Here is a 17267-nt window from a genome sequence, read left to right on the forward strand (position 1 = left end):
ATAAATCTGGATAAACTCACTCATTCGATGGGAATCTGTCAGCTGCAATGATATGCCAGGCAAGGCCATCTTAGGTGAGAGTCCTGAGAAGAGTAGTCTGTGGATCACAGAGCCTTCTGATTTGGTGAGGTGTGTCTGTGCTGTCACCTTAGTGTACTCCAAAGCCTCCCTGCTCCTTCCTCCCCATCCCCGTGGGCCTGCTTTCAGACAAGAAACCAAAGATGCCTTGCAAACGGCTGTTAAGACTTGGGAGCAGGGGTCTGTCTTTGAGTGGGGTCCTCCTGGAGACTGTTCCAGCCCCAAGCCAGGCAGGTGTAACTCTCCATTATCCGTGTGGAGCATCCCCTGGCTCTTCCTGGGCCACTGGCTGTGTGCCAGCCTCTGTCTCCTGCCCCATCCTGTGCTTATCTCTGCCTCCTTCATAGTATTGGCCCATCAGCCCCCTTTTCCATCACTGATGATTTTTTGTGGGACACAATTCAACCCATAACAGTCCATCCTCAGGCCGCTAAAAATGCATGTCCTTCTCACATGTGAGATCCATCTCTATGCATTCTATTGGCCTCATTGAATGGCTCTAGCTAACCGTAGGGGCTCTGAAATGTAGCCCACAACATGCTGAATGCTTCTGTTTCGGGAACTCATTTGATACAACTTGTGGTAGATAAACCAGGCCTGACTCAGAGGGAACAGACATTTAAAAAATTATTATTTTAAAATATGGAACCAAGGCCCAGAGGGCTTTAGTGGGTGATTGAAGATCCCATGACTGGTGGGGGGGTGGTGGTGAGGGGCCAGGTCAAGACCCTCTTCAGGCTCCCCTTCAGGCTCCCACTGCTCCCATTCTGTAGCACTCATTTGTCTGTGTCTTGTCTAGCAGGAATTGATTTATTGGTGGGCGACCTCAGAATCTATGTATTTTTTTGGGTAGGGTATGTAATATGCATGATATGGTGCAGAACAGGTGAAGACAAGTACCTTGAAAGGCCAAAACCACCCTGGAAATCACCATGATGGGTTCTCATAACTGTTGGGATCTTCTCCTTAGTCCAACTGTTTGGAATTTGATCTCAGGGATTCCACTGTACTGAAATTAGCTTGGAGAGCATACCAATTATGCTTTTGGGAGGGTGGAGAAGTTCTCTCTTCCTGGACGGGGAATCTGGGAGGATTTTTGTTCTCTTCGGTGGCTCTCCTGCGTCACTCGTCACTCGTCCACATCACAGCTGGGCCAGGGCAGGCCTCGGCCTCCTGTATGAGGCACCTGCTTTTCCCTTTGGCTTTGTTCAATGTCCTGATAAAATACACACAGTCTACAGCTGCTCAAATGATGTTGCTTTTCCCTATTCGTTTCCACTATTAAAGGCTTTACCTCAATAGGTAAATAAGATACAATGCCCCACGGTGTTAAGATTGACTAAGTGGGCAGTGGACAGCGTGAGATGTGATTGCCTGGAGTACCATCAGGAAGCTCGTTTCTTGCTGTGGCCAAGAGGCTCTTTCGGCAGTCGCTGCGTGCAAGTCACTTAAAGCCTTTTTTTCTGTCTCTCCCTGCCCTTCCCCTTCTAAAATTCATCTTGTAGATCAATATTATGTCTCTGGAGTCAGATAACTGATACAAACGCCTCTTCTCATTTAGAGGCTATTTGCAAAAAAGAAAATTGTTTCTCTGATGAAAATTAGGCTTTAAAAATTTTGCAAGGGAATTAGCTGAAGAAATGGCGCTATTAGAAGGCGCCCATTGTAAATCATGCACGTACAGCACTTAAAGCTTATTAAAGTCGCGCTTTACGGCGCAGAGCAATTTGTGGCCATCGCAGATGGGGCTTACTTGTCTCGTGTCACTATGTAGTCTAGATCGTTGCAGGGAGTTTCACTAAAGATGGCTCACGACTAAGTGCACGGACCGAGACCAAGCCAAGTGTGACGCCAAGAAGCTCATGTTGCCGGAAGGATGCCATTGGTTTCCCACTCGTCAGCAGAAAGCTCCGCCATAGAAGTTTGGAACCAACGTGAAAACGGACACAGTGAGGCTCCATTTCTGCTCTTTCCACTGCTTCAACTATTACCTGACACGCTCTCCTCCCCAGCTTGGTGCCTCAGTTTCCTTGCCCGCACCTGCGTCCTGTGACCGTCGGAAGGTTGAGTGAAATAACACACATAGTGTGTTGCCAAGGATGCCTGCATGCAGGAAGCCCACAGTACACGTTAGATATTCTGGTCACTGCTGTCATTCCACCAGCAGCCCGGACGCAGCCTGGAACCCCCTCTCCCTGGGCGGCGCTCAGCAGAACGATGATTATGGCAGATGAGGCTTTCCACACCCAGAACTGCGGGGTGTAGTGCTTGGGAACATGTGCCACCAATCGTGGACTGACATTCGTGCTTCTTGGAGACTGACGGCCATAAAACCTGTTCTATGCCAAGTCCGCCCAGGCTCGTCGGGAGGACCTGACTTGATGTCTTCCCACACTATATGGAGAGATGGCAGAAATTACGTGTGTTTTGATCATTTTACAGAAAACCTACCAAATTTTATGACCTGAACCTTATGTGTCAATCTGATTCATATCTACACGCTCAGCTCAATGTTACAATGATCACAATGCTGTGATTTGACAGTGACATCTGTCAGCCCTTCCACGGCCTAGGTTGATTCGGTTGACGGAGCTGACTATGTGGAAACCCGTTCTTCCTACTACTTCCTGCTGTGTATCTTCCCAAACTCCATGAGCTCTTAAACTAACGCTGCTTCCAGTGGCGGAGGAACGACCTCTGGCCTCAGCTGCAACCTCTAATCACACGCCCACAGCCTGTCTGCCAAATACAGGTTTGCATTATAATCATCAAAACCATTTGAGTATCCCTTATGCACAAGGCCCTTGGGAAGAGTAAATACACAGGATTTGTAATGAGACGTGGTTATGGTTGCAGTGAAGGTGAGAATTACTATAAAACCAGAAGCCAAAGCCCATTTCTATGAGAATTATAGCCACCTCTCTCCAACCACATTTTTACCAAAGCTGTTAACAAGTCACTCTATGGACACGTGTTAGTTTCATTTACAGTAAGATGATGCCGGGGCCTTTTTTGTACAGAAAGGACCCACAGGTATAAAACAAGATGTGTGAAGTTCTCCTGGATTCTACACAGGATGGTAGAGGTTGGGGTCGGACACCTTGACACCACTCACCACACACCCACACGCACCCCGAGCTGTATGAGAAGGGCAGTGGGGAGAGGAGGCAAGATGGCAGCTGGCCTTCTGGGGTGAAGACTCCTTTCCTCCCTCCCATTTGGAGGGTGGTATTTCTGTCCTGGAAGTCAAGGGCAAGTCTCCAAGGGAATCATCAGGGCCAAAGGAAGTGCCTGCAGAACGAGGAACCTGGCAGCATGTCCCTGTCCGGATGCTTGCTGAGCTCCAGACGTTCCTGGGCCCAGCCTGGTGTGACCATTGATGTGGGATTTGGGAGGTTCTGAGGAGACCTTGAGACAGGTTCTCTGATGTTTGAAGATGTGCTTGATCACAGAGACTGTTGCCCATTTTGCATGTAAAGATTTCTAAAGGCAGGAGGTATGCTGGGACCATAGCGTTATGTGCCTTGAGGAAGATTTCCAGATTTTCCAGCTTTACAGGCCACTAGTGAGCATAGAAGAGAGGGGGCTAGCATTCCGTGTTTCCACATAGAGCACCATGGAAGCTATTAGAGGCACAGGACCCCAGAACCAGTGATTAGCGGTGCTGAGAAGAAGTGTGGCTTCCCTTACCGAGGAGGTGAGGATGGAGCTCAACGCCGTCCCTAGGACACCACACAAACCACGCACGGGGAGAGCGGCCTTTTGGTAGAGGGTGCGGGCAGCTAACTGACGATTCCTCCCCTGCCACACTTGTGCAAGCACTGTGCCCAGCCACTCCGGGCCCGGGCCGTCCATCCTCGCCCGCACGGCTCCTGCATCTGCGTCCACCTGTGGTCCCCTAACCTCACTCAGGCCGTCGCGAGCATGCGGCCTCCTCAAAGATGCCTTCCTTGGCCGCTTCCTCTCCATGCCTGGCTGTGCTTTTCTTTTCTACATCATTCGCTGACGTTACACTATATGCTCCTCTGTTCACTGCGTATCTCCCCTACTCTGAACACTGGGCACATAAGGTCCAAGAGGGGAGGGGTTTGCTTTGGCCTATCTCCAGGGTCGAGAAGGAACACAGCCTGTTGCTGATGCTCAGTGAATATCTCCTAGATAAATGAATGATTGAATGATTGAATGAATGAATGAACTGGACTCATCTTCCCACCACGGTCAGGTAGTTACTCATGGTGAACGGTCCTCAGTGCTAGTTGTCTTCCTTTTGCCCCTCCAGAACCTTCTTGGGCCTGACCCATGGCTCAGGCTTAGTGGTTCGAGCGGGGTTTGACCAGAAGAAGCACCTGCAGGAAACTTGGAGAGAGAGCGGGGATATTTATTCCCCTAGCCTCCTCCCTGCTGGATTTGCATAGCAGTGGATTCTAGCTGCCTGGGTTCCGGTCTTTCCTCTCCCCCTCACTAGCATGCAACTCAGGGAGACTTCCTTCCCCCCTCAGTTTCCTTGGGGATGGTGATGGTGCTCCCTAACAGGATTGAGACAATTAAATCACATGAGACATAAGAAGCAAGGGAACAAGCCAGGTGGATATACGCAGGGAGAACAACCCGAGCAAAGAAGAAGAGTGAGGGCGCCAGTGCGCCCGGGGCCAGTGCCACCCACAGTGTCACTGCGTGGCTGCTAAGGAATTATGGTGGTAGTGGTGGCTGTCATGTGGTAGGAGTGGAGGTGATAGGTTGAGGTAATACACAGGCTAGAAAATCCGCTGGTGCATACATGCTCACAAACACAAGACAGTCGCCTACAATGATAATCACTACAACATTTGTATTCACCAGACAGTCTGTAAGGCTCTTTCAAAGACATAATGCACATACTTCGGAGTATAAGACATGGGGGCCCCCAGAAGATGGTTCCAGGCAGCACTCGGTCAGATGGAGACCTTCCAGAACAAAGTTGACCGTAAATGAATCCCTGCTTCCAAATGTAATTCTGCAGATGCACTTTGATTTCACAGCCATTGATCAATAATTCATTTGGCTTGTGACTGCTGATGACATGATTTAATATGTCCAGCTAAATTACGTTCCCACAGGAACACTCATGCATACCAAAGGAAAAAATGACTATTACACAGTGCCGGCCCCTCACTGAAGCGAGCCTGAGTACATGCTTAGACTTGCTGTTTGAAGGGAGAGGACCTTGTGATCAAACCCATGAAGGCCCTGAAGCAGAGAGATCTCCATGAGTCCAGGACTAGCAAGATCTTCCATGAATGTCACCCTAAGCAGGGGCAGCTGGCATCGTTGCTCAATATTCACAACACGGCTCCGAGATCAGAACGGGAAAGCCCAAAATGGTGTGGACCCAGGAAAATGAAGATTGCTCGAGAGAAATCCCAAGAACTCACGCAGGCTTCCCAGAAACACCTTTGTCACCATGACCACTGGTGGGTGTGTCTGCCCACTTCCCCGCAGCCCTCTCCTGGTCTCCGCTGGTTGCATGTGGGGTCCACTGTCTGAGCTGGCAGAAGTATCGGGGTGCACGTCTAAGGGTACCGGGATGGAGGGCATGTTACCTGAAGGAAAAACACTCCAAGGCTTGGTTTCTAACAGAGAAGGGAATTTGGGATCCAGGAGATTTTGCATGAGACGAAGTTCAACATTAAAAAGAGCCCCTTTTGTTTTCACTGTGGTTAATTTTACAAACCTGATACCTTTTTCTTCACATTGGGATCTCCTTTCCTTGTCTGCTCCCACTGCGCTTGAATGTCACAGTGGTCACAGTATAAAATAGGAGCTCGGAGCCCTGGGCTTGGCGTCAGACTGCCAGGCTTCAGACTGTCGCTCCATTGCTCACGGGTTGTGTGAGATGAAATAGGCTTAAGAACATCCTCTTTGCCCTGTGGTTGTCGTGAGGATTAAATGAACCCTAATATAATTACATTCTTAGTGCTGTGCTTGATATATACTTACGGTACATAAATATTAATAATGTGTATTCTTTGTTAGTATTTTTATCATTATTACCAATGGTTTCCTAATTGGCCACTGTTTACACTGCAGCCAGAGTAAAACTCTAGGTTAAAAAGTAACATTAGTGGCTTCCCAATTCCTATAAAATGAAGATCAGGATTTTTAGAATAGTATAGAAAACATCCACCACCCAGCCATGCTTATCTTTACACCTCTAAACCTGCTAGCTTATTCCCAGGTTTCTAAAACTCCTGCATGTGTAAACCTGCATGTTCATGCCATCCCTTCCTTCTACCCACACATTCACCCACCCACCCAGCCAGCCAGCCATCCACCCCCCATCCATCCAACCACCCACCCATCCATCCACCCATCCATCCATCCAGCCCCTCATCCATCCATCCACCCGCCCATCCATCCATCCCCCACCCTTCGACCCCCCCATCCATCCATCCACCCGCCCATCCATCCATCCCCCACCCATCGACCCCCCCATCCATCCATCCACCTGACCATCCACCCCCCCATCCAACCACCCACCCATCCATTCTCTCAACAAATATTTATTGAATACTTTGTGCCATGTGCTGTGCTAGGCATTGAAGATGCTGTGATGAATAAGCAAAGAAAAAGACAACAAAAAATATTTGGGATAATGACAACTGTTGCCAAGGAATGCAACCAGAGGTAGAGGGTGTTTCTTCAGGCAGGCTGGTCAGGAAGCCTACTGTGGGTAAAAGGCATCTTAGTAAAGACTCAGGAGGCTGTTCTGGAAGGATCTGGAATGAGAATATTCTGGGTAGGAGGAAGCGACATATTGCAGCAAATGGGCTTCCAAATCTCAATGGCTTAACACAGTGCACTTCTTGTTCACTGTAGAAGCCAGTTTGGGTGGGCTGGGGCGGTTCTCCACCAGCCGCCCTGAGCAGTGACCCCATAGCCCCCTGGGGTCCCAGTGTCTCGTGCATCTACTGTCAGGTGGGAACAGAGTGATAGTGTGGAATATGGGGGGGGGGCAGCTTTCAGGGGCTGGCAGGGGCAAACAGCATGCTTTACCCATTCCGTGAGCCCGAATCACAGCTGGAAGAACTCAGACTGTTTTGAGTAACAGAAAGATTCCCTCGGCTGGAGTTTAGCATGCAAGGGCGTGAATGGGAGGGCATGGGAGAAAAGGCAGGCGGGGACAGTTTCTGCAGCTATTTTAATTTGGATCTCATTCTAATATCAAATGGAAGGCTTGATAAAGAGTTTTATGGCAGGAAGTGGTATGAACAAATATATACCTTAAAGAGCCCCTGGGGATGTGGAGACAGAATGGCAGAGTGTATCACTGCTATAAAAATTGCCACCAATTTAGTGGCTTAAGCCAGCACACATTATTTGGTGACAGTCTGGATGTCAGAAGTATAAATTCAAGGTGTCAGCAGGGCTCTGTTCCTCCTGGAGGAGCTTCAGGGGAGAATGCCGTCTCCTTGCTTTGCATCTTATGGCCCCTCCCTCCTCCTTCGCAAGGCGTCCCTCCAACCTCGTGCCCCTGGCTGTCATTCTACTGCCCTCCTCTTGCACAAACTCTTGTGATCAGCTTGGCTCACCCAGAAGATCCCAGATCATCTCCCCAGCTCAAAATCCATAACATAATCAGAGCTACAAAGTCCCTTTTGTCGTGGAAGATAACATAGAGGTTCTAGGGATTAGGATGTGGACATTTTGGGGGGCCATTATTCAGCCCCCACCAGGAACAAGGATGATGACAAGATGACAAGTCAAAAGGTTGCGGTCGTGGTCCTACACTAACAAAGTTGTGAGCTGCAAAGAGAAGCGTCTGCATCTGAAAGCTGTTTGGGGCCAGGATCCACCGGTGATGGTCATTGGCAAGTTCCCAGAGACAGTGAAGGAAGAACAACAGAGACACGAACGTTTCTTGGTTGGATGTTATTGATGAAATAATGACCAGAATCATTCAAAAAGCCTATTTAGTAACCAGTGATGAGTAAAAATTCTAAAACTGTAATTTATAAGGTTTATGACAAGGGAAGAACTCATAATTATAAACTGGTTATCACTGGATATTACACACTGATTTTGTCTGAATCATTAATTAGCAAATGAATCAACAGCTGCTGGTATCTCATAAACAAGCTATTCTAATTTGTTTTTTTACAAAGTACCATGCAGTAAAAGGGAAGACCTATAGAGGTGAAGATTGAGAAATATTCCTTAGAATTATTTTTATGTTTCAGGGTATCTTTTAAAAATGATGTCTGTGAGCTATCAACTTCTGCTCAAAAGCTAAAGCAAAGGCTGAGCCACAATGGATTAAACACTTCAATGGATGTGAAATAACAGTTGCGTACCTTCTAATGTCTCAGAGATGTTGGATATCTTCATTCCTCTTCAAAGACTGTGAGACTTCGCTTTGACTTCCATTTTCCCCTTAGCCTGCTTCAGCTCTGTTCCGGTTATCTCCTGATGCATTGTGAACTGCCCTACAACGTAGTGGCTAGAGACAGTAACAGTTTCATTATGGTTTCTGATTTTGTGGGACAGGATTTCAGTCAGGGCTCAGCTTCTGGCTTCTGCTTTCCTCGGTGTAGACTGGGATTCCTTGGTGGCATCCATCTGTTGGCTGTTCTGGTCTGGACTATCTTCAGATGGCTTCTCTCACACACTCGGAGCCTTGGCAGGGTGGACTGCATGGTTGAGCTCAGTGGGAGCCCCCGCCATGTCCTCCACGTGGTCTTTCCAGGAGCCCCCTCAATGTCCTTCCTCACCGTGGTCTTTCCAGCAAGGTAGTTCAGACTTGTTACCTGGTGGTGCGGGACTCCAAGAAACCAACACAGGTCTCTCAAAGGCAAGTCTTGGAGCTGAAGTAGGATTGCCAGGTTTGGCAAATAAAACTCAAGCGCGCCCAATTCAGTTTGAATTTCAGATAAACGACAATAATTCTTAATCTAAGTATGTCTCAAATACTTCACGCACCATACATTCACAGAAACAATTGTTACGGGCAGCTCCCACCTGCAGTCGTGGAGAGCCATGAAGGGTTCATACCCTGGACTGAGGATCGTGGCAGGTTGCCTACGGGCCGGGAGGAGGGTCCATCTCAGCCCAGCTCGTTCTCACCACACCTCCTGCTGTCATGTCACTAGCACCTCCAGTTTAGTGTGAATAGGGAGCCTGCTTGGCCCAGCAAGTTTCTCTTTTTGTAGCCTGGTGTTAGCCCCACTGCAGTTAGGATGCTGAAAACAAACAAACGAAGAAAAAAAAAAAGCCAAAAAACCAATTGTTATGTGTCTGAACTGGATGGACATTCTGTATTTTTTCTGACAACCACAGCCCAGAATCCCTTCCATTACTATCTACTCATCAACTCAGTCAAGGCCAGCCCGGACCCCAGGGGGCGGGCAGGTAGGATCCTCTCCACCAGGAAAGGGTCAGTGAGTGTGTGGCCTTTCATTTGCTACCCAACACTGGAGTCCTCCCGGGCTTTGCCGCTGTTTGGGGCATAGGAACGGCCAGCGCCAATGCTCCAAAGCCCGTCCTAAATGGGCCGAGGCGCTTGGTGACACCATTTGCGGCAAATCCTTACAACTTTAGAACCGCAGGCAGCGCGGCCCACAGAGAAACGATCAGATAGACCTGTGAGCGAATCCTGTTTAGCCTGAGGCAAGAGTCGAATTGCTCTGAGCCTTGGTTTCCCCCAATGTTGTCTGGTTATCACCATAATCACCATGAGTTGCAGTAAGGATAAAAGGAGGTACCGAATGGGTATAAGACAAAGCATGTTCTCCATCCATAGGCACTACGCCTCCTGTCCTCTTTATTTTAGCAAGTAGAAGAGCTATGAAATGGGAAGACGAACTTCAACGACCATGAAATTTGTGAGTTGGGCAAATAGCGCGACGACCTGGCTTTGCTCTTGGGATTTCACTTCCGAGAAGGTCTGGTTCCTTTGATGCTGAAAACGCCTAGTCTTTGAACAAGTTAAACACAAAAGTGAAAGCAACCCTTACAGCAACCCCTCCTTATTCACTGAGAAATCCCCTCAGAATAATATTGTAAATAATTGGTATTTTAAAATCAGTCCCAGAGGACACGATTTTCTTGAACACCAACCCAAGCCTCTCAGTACATCCTAAAATGCTATAAATATTGACATATTTATCTTTTTAACATTTCAGGCGATTTTATTCTGTCCATCACATGGCTGCCATTTAACTGAAAACAGTAAAGGCCATTTCTGTGCACAAAAGTGGGTTTCCACGCGGCGGCTTTGGCCATGATCGAAGAGTTCAGGTACCCACGCTGGACCTGACTCTCTTTTCAATCCCGTAGTCACCGCCTGGAGCCTGGTGTGGAGGGAATGTTCTTTAGATCCCCGGTGGAGACGTGCAGAAGGACAGCCAGATTTATTTGGAGTCTAAATGTGGATCAAATTAGATATAGGCCAAGTATTCCACAAAAGGCCTGGGAAAGATAAAGACATGTTTTAGGGCCGGTCCCAGCCAATAAATTCACTTGGACGAAAGGCCCTATGTAATAAAAATGTCGCATTGAAGAAATTAAATGATCTTGTCATTTGCAACAAGGATTAATAGAATTTTAAAACAGAATGAGCTAAAATGAAGCGCGGTGAGTCACGATGGCCTTTCACATTTGCAATATTCCTAAGATAATTATTAATTAACACACCAGAAATGATTTTAATGTAACATTATGGTACAGATTTAAACACCCAAATGGAAAATCTTCTTACTAAGGTTTCTCATCTTTTCTTAAAATTAAAATGCTAAACTAATTAAAACCAAAGGTACTTTAAAAACAGTTTGCTTCCAAACAGATTTTCAGTATATGCCAAGGCGAGTATGAGCCTAGAACTATTTGGGGGGGGGGGATAGAATCAGAAATTTATTAAAAATGAAATTTTTTATTGTCCTCACAGCCTCCCCTCTATCTCCATGTAACCTATAAGGCAATAAAGCCACATAAGGGACAATTTGGGACCAGGTTGTATATTTCTTAAAAACATTAGTCAAAACTTTCTAACGAGTAAATCCCACCTCATCACTACTTTGCTTAAGATAATTCCCTAGATCTTCCATGGCCCCCAGTATAAATGTGGGTTTCTTTGCTGTGACCTAGAAAGCCCTATATGATCTGGCCTCTAGATTGGGGTGGGGAGCATGCCAAGCTTATTCTTGTCCCCCAAGTTTTTGTATTTTCAATTTCTTCTAGAATGTTCTTACCCCAAATCATCACATAGCCTGTTCCTCCTCACCATTCTGGTTCTAACAATCTATCCCGTATGATTATAGACTAACCCATTAACCTGTGTTATTCTCTTTAGGACATTTATCACTGTCTGAAGTATTTTGATGTTGGTTTCTTCTTTATCTGTCTCTTTCAAATAGAACGTAAGCTCCACAAGGACCAGGTCCTTCTCTGCTTTGTTCAGATCTGGATCCTCGGAACCTAAAATGAAGGTGCTCGCCCCATCCATAACCGACAACACATTTCCACCGAGCCTCTGGCTGGGAAAATCACACTGGTTTTTAAAGAAGTTGCTTATATCTCATCCTGAGACCTTGAAGAAATTGAGATAAAATCGTGTGGGCAGGGAGTGGGAAAATACACATTAATACACCCGGCTACTCTCTGAATCAAAGAGAAAAGAATCAAGAAACATGGCATTAAAATAAGAAGGTGGAGAGCAGCGAGGGGTCTGAGGGGTCCATGTGAAGAAATGGAGGTTGATGTTTTGTGATGTTTTCTCAATGAGTCTCTCTTTTTCTATAGGCCCAATTTACTTTCCTTCTGGGTTTGGAACATTCGAGAAATGCCTGTCAAATGTTTATTTGGGAATCCCAATGCTCGCTCTCTTCCTAGTCCTCTTGGCTTATGTTAACTCACATAAACCCACAGTTGTCAATTAATGGCTTATTTACAACATGCCAAGACTGTTCTATTTTGCCCTGTGCCCTCTCTGGTCTTACACCCAGAAGTCACCCTAATCTTCTCTGTCACCTCTGCTCCAGTGCACTTTCTGACCTGGCAGCACCTGCTACCCAGAATTTTATCTGACAGTGAGTAGATGGGTCATAGAGTTCTCCGGAAACTTGCTGGTGTTTTGGAGTGACGTTCTTCAGTAAAGCTTCTATCTTAGAAGTTTTGATCAAATGATAATTTTTTTTTTTAATTTTTAAGATTGTGTGAGTGCCTTTTTTCCTTCTCCAACAAGCAGCAGATCTGGTCACCAATGTATTAAAAATGGGTGTGGCGTACCGAAAGTCTCATTGCATGGTGCCTGCTAACAGTGGCTATAAAGGAAAGAGCTAAAGGAGAAAGAAAACTTTATCCTGGTCCCTATTCTCTTCTCATTGGTCTGCAAGATCAGTAGTGATTATGATAGTTTCCCTTTAGTGTGGAAAATACATTGAAATCAAAGACAAGCAACGTATCTCTATGTATACATATTACATATGTGATACCTTCCCTGAGTAGGCTCTTCAGCAAGCAGGCTTTGAAGGTCTCCAGGTGCCAGGACACAAAAGTGAGTACGCAGTGATCCCAGCCCCAGACAAGGCTTCTCCTCTGGTCAAGAATGCCCCATTTATCTGAAATTGAAAATAGAGTTTCTGATTTCAAAACATTGAGTGACCGCTCTCTGTTCACACTTTATAAAACTCCTGTCAAGAAGGAAAACTACCAAAGCAATAGTTGATTAAAATAGCTCGATGAATCGGGGCAGGGGGCCACCAAGCCACCAGTGCGCCTGGGTAAAGAAATGGTCCGTTTTCAGAAATTTGCACGAGGCAGGGGAAGGAGCATAGATTTTGGGATTATGAAGGACCGTGTTGAAATCCCTGTCCAACCTCTGCTAGCGGTTTAACCTCGGGAAAGCCGAGCTCACCAACTCCTGCGGCTTCTGTGAACCGGAGGGGAGCCCTCACGCTGGTCTCCCTGCCAGGAGACTCAGGCACCGTCAGGTAGAGCACAGAGTGATCGCCACCTTTCCTGGGGTACTGGTGTGTTTCCATGCGGACACCTAAGCTTTAACCTTCAAAGCCGTCTCTGCTGTTCCAGAGGCTTGTTCCAGTCTCCCTCCTGTGCCCCACAGGTGCTGTTCTTCTGCGACTTGGGGAGCATTTTACCTCTCAGAAGCGCCTGGGTGGCTCAGTCAGTAAAGCGTCTGCCTTCGGCTCAGGTCGTGATCTCAGGGTTCTGGGATTGAGTCCGGCATCGGGCTTGCTGCTCAGTGGGGAGTCTGCTTCTCCCTCTCCCTCTGTGTGTGCTCTCTCTCTCTCTCTAGTTCTTTCTCTCTCTCAAATTAAAAAAAGAATCTTAAAAAAAAAAAAAGCATGGTTCAGTGTTGAAACTTGAATTCTCAGTTCCTAGTGACTCAATGTCTACAGTTTTAATATCTGATGTGGTAAATATTGACAACCGTCATAAACAGCTCTCCTCTGGAATCCCGGTGTTTAAGAGTGTGAAGAGATCTGGAGATCGAAGTGTTTGAGACCTGTGGCTCTAATTGATGGGGCTAAAGCTTAGCTGAATACGTGGCATGAGATTCTTTCCTCTCGTTCACTTACTGAATTACTTAGGGAACCTAACTGGGCATCTACTTTGTGCAAATTATTTGGCTATATTTCGGGGACAGAGCAACAGAGAATCCAGTGTTCCCACTTTCAGGAAGCTGACCATTGGGTAACGTGAAGGCTGGGCTTGCCTTCTGCCCTGTGTCTGTTAGGATTGATTACTAACCTCGCCACTCGACTTTGCAGGACAGTTTTTGGCTCGCGGAGCTGGTGGACAAGCTCTCTGTCTTTTGCATGGCAGTTGGGGTGGCCACATGGATGACCACATGACAATAACTGCTGTTTCTGCTTTTCTGCTTGTGGGGCAGCCCGAGTGCTCTGGGGCTACTTTGCGGTGACCTTAGGTTAGCAGTTCTTTGCACCCAACGCCCCAGGACGTGCAGCCCTGTGATGTTGACCACTGATCACGCTCCCAACAGATAACCATCTCCAGCGTCCCATCTTCACCTGCAACTAAAATTGCAGACAGGTCTCTGAACACAGTTTGGGTTCTGTGGTCTCAGGTTGGTAACTGTTTTTCTACACCCTGCTCCTCTTTGAAACAGTGCTCCCGTGTTCGGCCCTCAGAAGAATGGCCTCTTTAAACTTGTTTTCTGCTCCTTTTATCACTTGGGGTTGGAGAGGCCATGCGTGCTGTCCAACTGCTCTTTTCACTCTTGGCTGGTTCTCGGCCTCTTTCATTCTTCTGTTGAATGCGTGACCCAGTTATCTTACCTTTAAAGTGGTGGCCAAGGGGGATCAGAACAAAAAAGCATTTTCAATCATTATAGGAGGAAATTCAGGACCGAAAGATTCTTCCCGTTAGTGTGGCCCATGGGGAATTTCACCTTCTGTTTGTTTACGCCGGATTTTCCGAAGAACTTTCAGGGCTTTAATATGCGCCTAATCATTTGATGAGTGACATCATTTTACCCCAAATAGTCACATAAAGGATTGAGTACAGAAACAGTCATGTTCTTTGGACTAGTTTCTACCTTTCTTGCTATTACTCTCTTCTTAGGGAGGAAGGAGTCTTATCTGATAAATATATTACTATATTATAGTATTGTACACCCCCTCCCATTCTCAAAAAAAAATTTGCATTAATGGATCCTGCAGTCTGCACTTATGCCTTAGAAACATTTAGTTTCATTTTACTCTGAAACTACTATCAAAAACATAGCCAAACGTATAGTGCAGCCTCTATGCCAGTCTTGCTTAAAGCACTTTATTGATGTTAATTCATTTCATTCTCATCTCAGTGCTGTCAGGTAGAGTTTCTTCTCCCTCATTTTACAGATGGGGAAACTGAGACACGAGATGTTGAATGACTTGCCCAGGCCACACAGCTCATGTGCTGGTAGAGCAAGATTCCATTCTGCCATGACTGTAAGCACGTAGTGCTTTGAAGGATCCCATGGTCACGTAGGGAGTGGGTCACTGAACACTTAGCAGGTCACAGCTCACCTAGTGGATCCTGGTTCACCTACTGGATCACTGAACTCCTAGCAGACTGGGGAGCACCTGCATAGCACCTCACAGGCAGAGTCTGGAGACGGAGCGTTAAACACGCGCTGGGCATCCACAGTTTGTAAGCAGGATGTTTACTTATTTTCAGGGTCCTTCCCCTTGACATGTACTAGGCTCTTGCCCTTCCCTTTGCTGAGGCTAAAATTGCTGGAACAATGAGGGGTCCATCATGTTGGAGACCAGAGGTGGAGAGGCCTCCAGGGAAAGAATGCTGGGCTCCCAGCTTCCGCTGCATGGTGTCCTCCGAAGAGAGAGAAGCCAGGCTCTGATGGTCACACTGGCCCCAGAGAGCTCAGCCTGGACCTCAGGTGCCAGACCCCAGGCAGGCGGCCAGAGACTTGCTCTGACCTCGAGGCGGGGGCCGGTCCCACCAGGCTCAGCTGTAGGGGCTGAAGGTAGGATTTTCCTTTCCTTCATCACATTGACTGTGCCGCCACTGGGGAATCGCGTGGCACTTTTTATTCTGTAAAATGCTGTATATTTGAAGGTCACAATAAATGCCTTTGCTGTGTCAACCAGAGAGCCATGGCCATGGAGCAGACGTATTTGCGGGGGCCCTGGTGAGGCAGGATGGCCGCACAGCGGGGTCCCCCTGTCTGCACAGATGTTCCCGTGGCCTGAAGCTCCATGGTTTGGAGCTCGCTCTGCTCTTGATGCATCATTTATGGACTACCTGATTCCAGGGCTCGTGACGGCCTGTGTGTCTCCTCGCCAAGAGCCTCAGCTGTCTGGGGCATTTACGACCACGGAGCCACAGCCAGGCTGGCTCTGCGCGGGCGCCCAGAGGGACTGCGGGCATGCTTTCCCTCTCCCCCCTGCGGACATGGACATGGTCACACTCGCTTCTCCGGGGTCAGGGACCCTCGGTGAAGTACAGAATGTCAATACCTGGCTGTTCCCCGCTGGTGCTAGGATGGGAGGACCAGGGTGCGGTTGAAATCATGCTTCCTATTGAATGCCTGCCGCGTGTGGGAGTACGCACTCTACCCCGTGATTTCACTCCCTGGAGAGGGTCTCTGTCTGCATCCTTTGCTGGGTGCTGCCCAGGCCGGGGAGCAGGAGACGAGAGCAGGGGCCAGTGCACTCGGGACTTCTCTTGGCACCCTGCGGGGCTGTCTGGTGCACCCGGCTGAGCACCGAGGACTTGCACGCAAGGTTTTCAGAATCGAAGTCAAACTGCAATGCGTGCAGCTCACTGATCCGACCGGCCGCTCTCGGGATTTCTCTCAGCAGCGTGTCAGTGCGTCTGACTCTGAGCCCTAGGAACTCCGCGCTCAAGGGCCCCCTGGGAGAGCACGCGGGATCCTTGGCCCAGCCTGTGTGAGGAGGAGAGGGGCCTGCCAGTGCCCCCCGCATTGTTGCATCACCCTGGTGGGGTCCCCAGGCCCCCTGGGAGGTGCTCAAGAAACACCCCTTGGATGAGCAAGTCCATGGGAAGCGGAGCTGGCCGCCACTGGCTTCTCTCCCAGCCCCAGCTCCCGCCCCAGCGCAAGCCCTCCGCGGCATGGGGGAGGCCGGGGAGGGGCCGCTGGCCAGTTGGGCAGCCCGGAGGAGGCTGTGGCTGCTCATCAGGCACACTCCGCTGCTTCCAGCCCCCGTCACCTCACTCACCCGCCTCTGTGCCTGGGTTCAGGCCAACCATCCATCTTCAGCAAAGGCTCCCTTGAGGAAACATGGCATTGACCACAGGCAGGAGGAAGCCAGAGGGGGAGCTGGGCATGGCGATGTGGGAGTCCGGTCCTTGGAAAAGCAAACGAATGATGATGTCTGCTCATCTTCCACAGACAGGTGTCTTGGAGGGGGTGACCCACACGGTAGCCTTCAGCCTTTAGCGAGGGCCCTGAGTGCTCTCTCCAAAAAAAGGGGGGTCTGCAGGCAATTCAGGAGCCTGGTGGAACCCCTGGATCTGGCGGCTTTAGAAACTTTGCATCAGAGAGAAGAAAAGGGGTCCTCACCGGAGGCCAGGCCAAATGGACAGCAGTGAAAGTATCCAAGGCTGACCGTTTGTTGTCTTGTAAACATTTGCATCATTTAATGCAATTACGGTCTTTAGTGTTAAAACATGGTCTCAAGGATCCTCGTGCTTTCTATCAACTCTTTTTATCC

General features: G+C 48.3%; 1 long non-coding RNA gene across 7 annotated transcripts in view; it reads left to right on the forward strand.

Annotated features, from left to right (window-relative positions):
- LOC113269479 (uncharacterized) overlaps positions 1-17267 on the forward strand; it is a 235573-nt gene that overhangs the window by 199449 nt on the left and 18857 nt on the right. The window lies entirely within an intron of this gene.

Source organism: Ursus arctos, unplaced genomic scaffold, assembly GCF_023065955.2.
Source record: "Ursus arctos isolate Adak ecotype North America unplaced genomic scaffold, UrsArc2.0 scaffold_8, whole genome shotgun sequence".
In the NCBI taxonomy this organism is placed as follows: domain Eukaryota; kingdom Metazoa; phylum Chordata; class Mammalia; order Carnivora; family Ursidae; genus Ursus; species Ursus arctos.